The sequence below is a fragment of the Hevea brasiliensis genome, chromosome 11, assembly GCF_030052815.1.
Source record: "Hevea brasiliensis isolate MT/VB/25A 57/8 chromosome 11, ASM3005281v1, whole genome shotgun sequence".
In the NCBI taxonomy this organism is placed as follows: domain Eukaryota; kingdom Viridiplantae; phylum Streptophyta; class Magnoliopsida; order Malpighiales; family Euphorbiaceae; genus Hevea; species Hevea brasiliensis.
In genome coordinates this window covers 15,241,778-15,251,491 of record NC_079503.1, presented here as the reverse complement: position 1 = coordinate 15,251,491, position 9,714 = coordinate 15,241,778, and the positions used below count along the sequence as shown (strand labels likewise).

General features: G+C 34.2%; 1 non-coding gene across 1 annotated transcript; it reads left to right on the top strand.

Moving 5' to 3' along the window:
• Window positions 1-1,204: 1,204 nt before the first annotated feature.
• Window positions 1,205-1,312, top strand: LOC131170941 (small nucleolar RNA R71). The gene has a single exon (XR_009141704.1). It is a non-coding gene; the product is annotated as a small nucleolar RNA R71 (small nucleolar RNA).
• The last annotated feature ends 8,402 nt before the right edge of the window (window positions 1,313-9,714 follow it).

The following is a 9,714-nucleotide window of genomic DNA, read 5'->3' as shown; positions in this document are numbered from 1 at the left end:
CAGTATTACTTCGTTCAGTTATTGCTAACATTACCACCCAGCTAGACCCATAAATAAAACACATTTCTTCTTCTTGACTAAAACCTCTCAGAACTTCTCAAATTGTTTGTCCAATCTTGCTTTTTGAAACCATTATGGAAAAGGAAGTTGTGGCTTGTAAGGCTCTGGAGGTATGTATTTCTCCTCTTTCTCCTCACTCTTATCTTTGCCTTTTCTTATACTTTCTTTCTTTTCACTCTCTTATTTTTCATCTCCCTTAACATCTTTTTCTTGTGAAGCATCACTCTCATTCTTCTTCTCAACTTTCTCATCTTTTCTCTTCCCACTCTTTGCAATCTCATCACCATGCACAATTTTACCACTCCTTAGTGTGATGGCATGACATTGCTTCCTTGGGTTTTTTATCTTACTCGGAAGTTTCCCCATAGATTTGGTACTTGATGAGCATGTTTATTGTGCAATCTGATTTTCCAGCATCCTATTATGTGTTTGCATTTGTTCCAACCTTACTTTCATCACTCTCATCTCTTCATCATGCTTAGTTTGATTAGCAAGTATTTGTTATAGCAGAGCTTCAGTTGTAGAACCTTATTCTTGCTGTTTTGGTAAAGGTTCAGAATTTGTATTCCTTTATTGAAAAATAAGTGGTGGTTGCCTAGGCTGTTATGGATGCCCTTTTTATTATGGTGGAAAGTTCTGAGTTGAAGCTTGATTTTGCTAATTTTCCAATGAAAAATTGGGATGGTTCTTCCAAGCTATATTATTATATGCATGAGAGTAAGGATTTCCCATCTATTTTTGCCCATAATTCTCAAAATAGGAAACTTGTTCTCTATAGTCAACTCCACAACTCATTGTTCCTTCTGCATAAATAACCTATTGAGAACTTTTAAAAGATGATGAAGTGACTAACATGCTTAAATCCTCCATTTTCATAGCAAGGATAGTGGTGAGTGCATCAAATTTGGCATTGATCATGTTGAAAGGATCAAGTTCATACATCCCAGCTGCTTACATCTTTTAAGTTGGAGTTGGCCCTTTTGGACTATTCCGCAGATGAGTATTCTTTGCAATTTACTCCAAAAGCTCATAAGCTTCATCCTCATGCTTAATGATGAATTCCATTCCAATTTGAGCATCAATGATCCCTCTAATTGCAGGAGTAACATTTGTATAAAAATTCTAATTTATCACCCATTTTGGAATGGCATGATGTGGACATTGTCTCTCCAACTCCTTCCATCTCATCCATGACTCATAAAGAGTCTCATCCTCTCTAAGTTGAAAAGTAATCATTTGATTCCTTAATTCTTGAGTTTTTCCAGGTGGGAAATATTGGGCAAGGAATGTATCAGTGAGCTACTCTCAATTTGTGATTTAATTATGAGGTAGAGAATCAAGCCAATCCAAAGCTCTATCCTTCAAAGAGAATGGGAATAATTTCAGCCTTGCTGCATCATTAGACACTCCTAGTTGCTTTTGCATATCATAAATCATAGCAAACTTCTTAAGATGGGTGTGTGGGTTTTCTGAAGGATGACCTCTAAATTGAGAATTCTGAATAATTTGAAGTAGCCCATAATCCATCTTATAGCTATTTTCATTAATTCTAGGTTTTACTATGCTCTTTCTCTAATCATCAAAATGAGGGAATGGATGATCCATCATACTTCCCTAAGGCACATTAGCATTGACAACTTCTTCCCCACGAGCATCATTCTCATTGTTCTGATTGTTTACACCATTACCACCACCACCAATTCTAACTCTTTTCTCAGCCATTTCTATCTCAACTTCAACTACTCTCAAAGCTTCTTTTCTTCTTCTGGTTTCCTTCTTGTTGGCTCTACAAAAATTCTCAATTTCAGGATTGAATAAGAGAGATGTGTCACTTTTGCTTTTGGCTCTTCTTATAAAAGATCAAAAAGTACCTAAAAAGAACAATCAACCTCAAAGTGAAAAGATAATATAAGAATAAAATCTATGAATAACTAAAATAATCAAGAATTCAATCTTAAACAAACAACTCCCTAGCAACGGTGCCAAAAACTTGATGTGACCCAACCGCAAATGCACAGGTCATTCAAGTAATATAGAAAAAGATATCATTCCCACAAAGAGTTGTATTTTCAAATGAATTTTTGATGTAAAATGAACTATACTAAAATTGTAATTTAATCAAACAAATAAAAGAAATTAGGGAATTTGATATTTAAAGTATGAAAATGCAAAACTAAATTCAAACAATGACTAATTTAATAATTGGCTAAATGAAGAAATTGAGAATATTAATAATGAAAATTGATGAAATGAGATTTAACTAAGCACTCAAAAATAAAATTCCACACAACAATTGATAAAAGACGATTCCGGAGTTAAGGATTCATATTCAAGTCAATTTGGGATTTTCCTAGCTATTCCAATCTATGAAATCTATGGGTTTAAAGGAGACCAATTCTAGAATCCTTTGAAATATCTTTCGAGTGAATCAAATAGTGCCTTGGTTAATTAAATCCTACTTTCGTGGAGTTTAAAATTAACCAAGACCCATTAGGTTCCTTAATCAATCTATTAAGTCGTCTTAATTGTTAGTCTATTTCTAAATCTAAGCTAATTAATTCCAATTTCTTGATTATCTATCACTTGGTCTTCTCCTTTCAGTTCTTCAACCAAGGATTAAGAACATAACTTAATGAGGCCCCTCACTAAGCACGTAAATAAGCACATAAGAAATAGATTAAACCTCATAAATTTCATTCAATTGGGACTAATCTAGTTCAAACCCACAAAAATAACTTAAATATTACATCCCCAACTCCATAATCAAAGAAAACTACTCACAATCCATATTTAATATAATAGATTCTAAGTAAAAGAGGAAATAAATCATGAAAATAAACTAAAATTGAAGAAACCCGATAGATGAAGTGCAGAAAATGTGAAGAAGAAAAGAAGAATCCTATTTCCTGATCCAAAAATGGAAATGTCGGCTCTCCTTTTCTGTCTTTCCTTCTTTTTCAATCTTTCTTCCTATAGCAAAAATGAGGTAAGAGTCCTATTTATATTCTCTGACAAAAGCCCTAAAACTGGTGTGTGAGAGGTCAATGTATGTGTGAGAAAATTCCTCCTTCATCCAATTAATGAGGAAGTGCGTAGGCTGTACAAGTGGTTGTGCAGGATCTTGTGCACATTTCGTAGGCTCCAGAAATTTCCCGTGAAGTTGGACAGGCTATGCAAGTTGACTGTGTAGGTTTTGATATGTTTAGATTGTCTTTATGAAGGTGCACAAGCGAGCTGCATAGGCTGTGCAGGAGGTTGCATAAGTTTGGATAGGTCTCAAAATTTCTTCTAATTTTTGTGCACAAGCTGCACAGGCTGTGCAGATTTCGGCGGACTTTAAAACCTTAAATTTTCAAGCTTCATTTTTGGAACTTTTGGACCTGGAATTTACTTCTCACTTGCACAATTACCTTTTAATCCCTCAAGAACATCATTTTATCAACAAAACAAAAATAAAATTACAAATTAATCCAAAAATTGACAATTATGAAAATTAACTAAATAACTAATAAAATTAACTAAAAATGACTAACAAATGAATAAAATGACTATGAAATTCAACCTAAATGACTATCTAAAATGCATGTATCACATGTGATCTCAATACACTGAGAACCATGAAAAATGCCACACAAGTCCTACCAGAACTTCTGCTCCACTAACAAAATAAAAATCTACATACCAGGGAGAATATGTGACTTTTAGGTACTCTAACGATTTCTAAAAAACAAGTCTTAACCTCTATGACTACATTTACTGGTAGCACGTAGTGCAATAGGAAACATAGCAATAACTACCAGCCTTTGTGACCCAAATCACCTTATGATAAAAAGAAGAAAACATGTTGAACTCTAGATAGAAGGAAAGAAAACCTAATGTTCAGAGATAATAAACTAGGATGGATTTGTCTTCACACTACTTTATCAAAAGGATGATATCTAAGGCCTCTGCAAATCGCTCTGCAAGCCATGCAAAAGGTCTAGTCCCTCAGAAATGATCAGGAAATTATTTATAACCCTAAAACTAATGAGATCTCCTCACCAGTAAACAACACACTGAAGAAGAGGTGTGCCAAAAATAGCCTCAATAGTATCCCATGATGGATCTGATGTTCAAAACTCTATTGAATCATGGTACATCAATAAAACCCTTAAGAAAGGGTGCGTTGATAGTTACTTCACCCTTAAAGAATTCAACACTCAAAAGTGTACTAAATCTGATATACCCATTGAAAAATCAATGAATATCTCTAGAAGAATTATATGAACAACGAAATTGTCTCCACTTATTTTCCAAGCCTTAAATAATCTTTAGGAAAAGTTGAATCTAACTTGAAATAGTCCCAACACCCCTCCAAGAGGAAAAGAATCAAAATGGTCTAAAATATAACTAAGAGAAAGGGAATATAATTGCTAGTTCTCATTAAAAATTAGGCTAATCATAATGATCGATGTAAAAAGTCAAAATGAATCTAGAACTCTTATCCATGGATGATTTGTAGCTCACTCATAGTCAGATGCATATCTATAAAATAAAGAGTATAATCTTATAAATGGTGTCGGTTGCTTAAAAACTAAGCCAATTGCCTAGATTAATGTATTAAACTAGAATCCTTAACTTTCATTGGTCAGCTGACTCATCTCAAAGTCAAAATGTGTATCTATAATAGATAAATTATTTCCAAGGATGGTTGTCAATTCCCTAAAAACCAAGATGATCACCTAAATTGGTGCTAAGGGTCAATATGAAACTAAAATCCTTAACCATAATTGATTATTAGCTCGTCTCAAAGTTGAAGGCATGTCTCCAAGAGAAAGAGATTATACATGTGAACTTTTCCAGACTTCCATTAAAAACCAAATCAATTTCGTAATCGATGCTAAGGATCAAAATTAGACTCAGACTCTTATCCAAAAAGATGTCCAACAAAGGCAAGCTATGAAAGCTACAAAAATAACATACTTTTCTCAAAATTTTAGAATTACTTTTAATAAGTTCTTATTACAAAATAGTCAAATAATACATGTCTGAAAACAACTCCACATAATGGTACAAAATACCTAAGTTTTACTGTACCAAACTTTAGAGCTTATTTATCTAAAATCTACTAGTTGCTACCTTACACATGTCCCCAAAAGGATAAACAGAAGAAGGGGAGTATGTAAACCTAGTGAATAAAGAATTATAAGGGAGTATGTAAACCCAATGAATGGAGAATTATAGGGGGAATAAGAAAATATATTAATAAAATGAATTTCAAACACATGAATGCATTATCTATATGAATGCTATCACAGCATAAATTATTCACAATAAGGCAGCTATATCACCAAAGGTTCCCCATCCCTTTTCTTTCATAACATTTCATATATACAAAGTTTTTGACTCATTATAAGACCTCTTCAGGACTTCCTCTTAATATATCATATCAAACAATGAGACCGGAGACATAGAGTTGACTTACCCGGTTACCCTAAATGCTACAGACACAGAATTGCCTTACTTGGACATCCATTTCCTTTCTTTCACATGTGAGCTCATAATGCATGTATGCTCTTTCCTTTCTTTCCTTTATCTTTCCTATTGGGAACTAGTAGGTCATTCATAGCCATCAACACAATACAAGTATATAATGTGCAACATCTTTGTGGGTTAAATAATATAAATATAAATATTTATTCATTCCTTTATGCAATATATCTAATTAAAATAGTCAGATGATGCATGAATGTATATGTAAAATAAAGTAATATTTAGGAAAGCATTTTGTAATTTTTACTCACCTTAACTATTGTCCCTTTCCTAATTGACACTTACTTTTAGTTGGTTATTCCCTTGACTTTTCTCCTCCCCATAATTATATATCTTAGCCTAGAAGAATAGCATATAAATTTTTTTTTATTATTACTATTGCTTTTAGTACATTTGTTTAGCATGCATGAAATTTCTTTTATATTGATTGCATATGATATAAAGAACGAATCATATTAAGAGATCAAAGTGTAAACAGGTCCTAAGTGGATGTATTAGAAGTGCTGAGGCTTTTGCATAGTATCTTTTTTCTAAATCTCACCTTATCAGTTTAGAACATTTGGGATCGAATGTTCTTGGGGGGGAGGGGGGGAGAGAGAATATGATACCCCTCACCGTAATGTGTTAGAATAAGTATAACACTCTAAATTTTTAAATAATTATTTTGTGTTGATACTGATGAATTCATTAATATAATTGTTTAGGTGACTAAGGCTAGTCATCTTCCTCTATACAGCCACCACAGTAGTCTCTGGTAGATTAGTGAGTAGATATGATTTTATTCAAGATTTTAATATTATTATATATTAAAGGCATGCCCATGCATCATTTATAAGTACATGTATATAGCTATTATTAGGCATGCCTTGTGTTACATTCTTATTTGATGAAATCGATGTGGGTGTCACCTTAGGGTAATTTGGACCTCTATGTGTGTGTTGGTGCATGTGGCGTGATACTGGATATGGGTAGGATGGGTGGATCAGCTGAAGCTAATCTCGCTAAGGCCTGATCCTTTTTGTGATAAGTTGGGGTGAGTACAACTTTGAGTTGATCTCGCTGACCCCCGCATTTAAATTATTAAGAGAAAGTCCAACTCGAGTTGATCTCACTAGCAGGCATTGGATTAAGAGAGCCATATAGAAGATCAACTCCCATATGTATACATATGTTGATGTGACATACGGGTGTGTGAGTGCTCCAAATTATTCTTTGTGCAAATATTGTTTGAATTTGGTTGAATATGTTGGTATTTGTTTCATTTCATCCTTAGGGATGCATTAGTCTTAAGTAGTTATAAAAATTATATTTAAAATTAATATCTTACTCCATGAGTCGAACACTCACTCTTGTTCACCCTATTTTTTCAGGCTACAGGAGGATCTCTTTTTTTAGAATAACCTACCTTCTTTCCCGCAGGTTTAGTCAAAGAAGTTTAATTGTGTTTTCATTTTTCTTATTTCCATTTTAGAGCTCCTCATGTATCAGCAGTGTAATATTTATTTGGATTTGTAATAACTAAATTTTGGAGTTTTAATATTATTTATATGAATGTGCATGGATACATAGGATGGATAGTTTTGAGGATGAGGGAGCTGAGCTCCCATTTGATTATGTACTTGTTTGAGGATTGTAAAAGTGAGCTGAGCTCCCCAATTTGATACATTTTGTGTTCATAAGTTAGATAAGCTTAGAACTTCCCATTGGATAAGTCCAATTTATGGTTAAACTCCATCCATTTGATTTCTTGAAATTGGATGATGGATAGGCTTTATGGTTGGGCTAAGAATAGTTAGGCTTACTATGGGCTTTGGGGGACTTAAGCCGACACAAGTCTTAATGCCGATCTGGCCCATAATTTGGGTCATGACAAAGTTGGTATTAGAGCTTGGTTCTAGATTCATGGGAAAGTGTAGACCTAGAGTTGTCACATGCATATTATAGGATTCAGTTTCATCTTCTTTTATAATTCCTTATTTCTAGACTCTGCATTATTCCTTGGGTAGTATAAGAGTGCTTTAGTTTAATGTCTCAATTTTCGTGTTGAGGTCTGCCATGGGAATACGTACTCCAAGAAATTTTATGTTTTTATTAGTATGGGGCTAAGTGGTGTGCCTATCTAGTCCAAGGTATGAGTACATAAAAGTGAGTTATGGTAGTATAATTGCCCTTGCTGGCAGTCGTTAACGGATAGTCCACTCAAAGTAAGTTTATGATATTAGTGGGTTTAAGAGAGATAAGAGATTGGGAAACCTAGTCCGTTGGGATGTATCATAGTAACTATGTAATGTTCTCAATGTTTGTGTTATAAGTTATAGATTACAGTACCGACATGGGATTATTACGTGGAGCTGCGTGCTTCCCCATGGTGCACCATGATAAGGGAGGTTGCAGACAGCCTCTGTTTTAGTACAAGTATGCTAGAATAGAGTTCTATTTCTGCAAAAGAATTTAGAACTCCTAGTTAGGGGTTTAAACCCTTAAGCTAGAATATCGAAGCTCACAGTTGCGTGGTAACTAGAGTCAGTGACTCAGTTACCCTAGCATGAACTAGAGTTATATTAGGAGTTGCTATAAGACTAGAGGTTATAGTATAGTCACAAAGTAAAGGTAACACCTACAAAGTGAGACCATATGGTTTCTGATATAGGGTCTTAGACAGTTTTAGCAATGCAATGGATGTTCTGCCTAAAGTTTAGTAAAAATAGTATCTTCTTTATGTGACAGCAAGGCATAGAGTATGACTTTGCTTCCTTAAAAAAAGACTGAATGCTATGAATGATGTTTATAGCCTGTGAAATGACGCTTTATGGGGTTTATAGTATGATAAGAAAGCGGATAACCTGACATAAAGACTGAATGCTATGAATGATGTTTATAGCCTGTGAAATGACGCTTTATGGGGTTTATAGTATGATAAGAAAGCGGATAACCTGACATGATTGTGGCAAGGTAGCAGATGTAGTATCTCTTTTATAGTCAGTTGTGATGTAGGGCATGGTCTTATCCTTTCAGAAGAGATATAAGGTTACTAATGATGATGGTGACCTATGGAATAGTGTCCCAGATGGGACTGTAGAGTGTGATAGAGAGTTGTTGACTTAGGTATCCTGGAGAGCGTATAAGTTCCATTATAAGAACCATAAGCAATCGGATCATGATGGATGAAAGGTCTGTGAATTAAATGATGGGTTATGGTACCCAGTATCTTAAGTTTTGGCTAACTAAGTTGATATTGGAAAATAGAATCCACGTAGATCCCCTCCTTGAGGTAGTAGAGGGTAGTATGTAGTCTAATGGATAAGAACAAAGATCACACAGTGAATATATGACTACTATTCCCTAAGTTCCTCCTTAACTTTTTATTGCTCGAGATAAAAGTATAATCTAAGTAAAGGAAAGGATAAGGATAGAAGTTAGCTTAGATAAATCATAGAATATGTTTATATATAAAAGAAGTGCAGAAGAGAAAGATAAAATAGTTGGATCAAATGCAGTAAGAGAGATAACCTAAATGCTAGTAGAAGTACTAACTAGAGTGGTTAGAGGACCAATTCTGAGTAACACCAAGGTGTTGATGACTTGATAGAGACAGTGAAGGGATATAAGCTTCTGATATGACAATCAGGTCAAGAAAGAGAATAGAGCTAAAGAATAGGATAGTTAAAGTTTGGATTTGAGTAAGATAAAAGGATTTGGTTAAAGAACAAAGTGAAAGGCCCAAATTAGAATAAGATTAGGAAGAATAGAGTCAAGATATAGAGGAGGCAAAATGCGGGTCTACGAAAGGTAACAAGATAAACAGAAAAGTAAAGATAGAGAGCTTAAAAAAGGACGGCATTAAAGAGAACATTTGTCAAGGTGTAGAACCAAGAAGTGTAAAACTCAGAGCAAGTCATAGTTGATATAGTGTTAGAAGCCAGATCATAGAGCTCAGAGTTGTAAAATCTGGAATAGATTTTATCTGTTTTCTATCCCTAAGGTATAATGAGAGGCAATAGGACAAGGACTTTTTAGATTGTTAATAGTATGAGGAAAGTTAGGTGAGGCATGCAACCAAAGCTGGTAGTAACTAGAGGGTGTGCAATGGTAACTTAAATTATCTTATCAGACAAAGAAGCA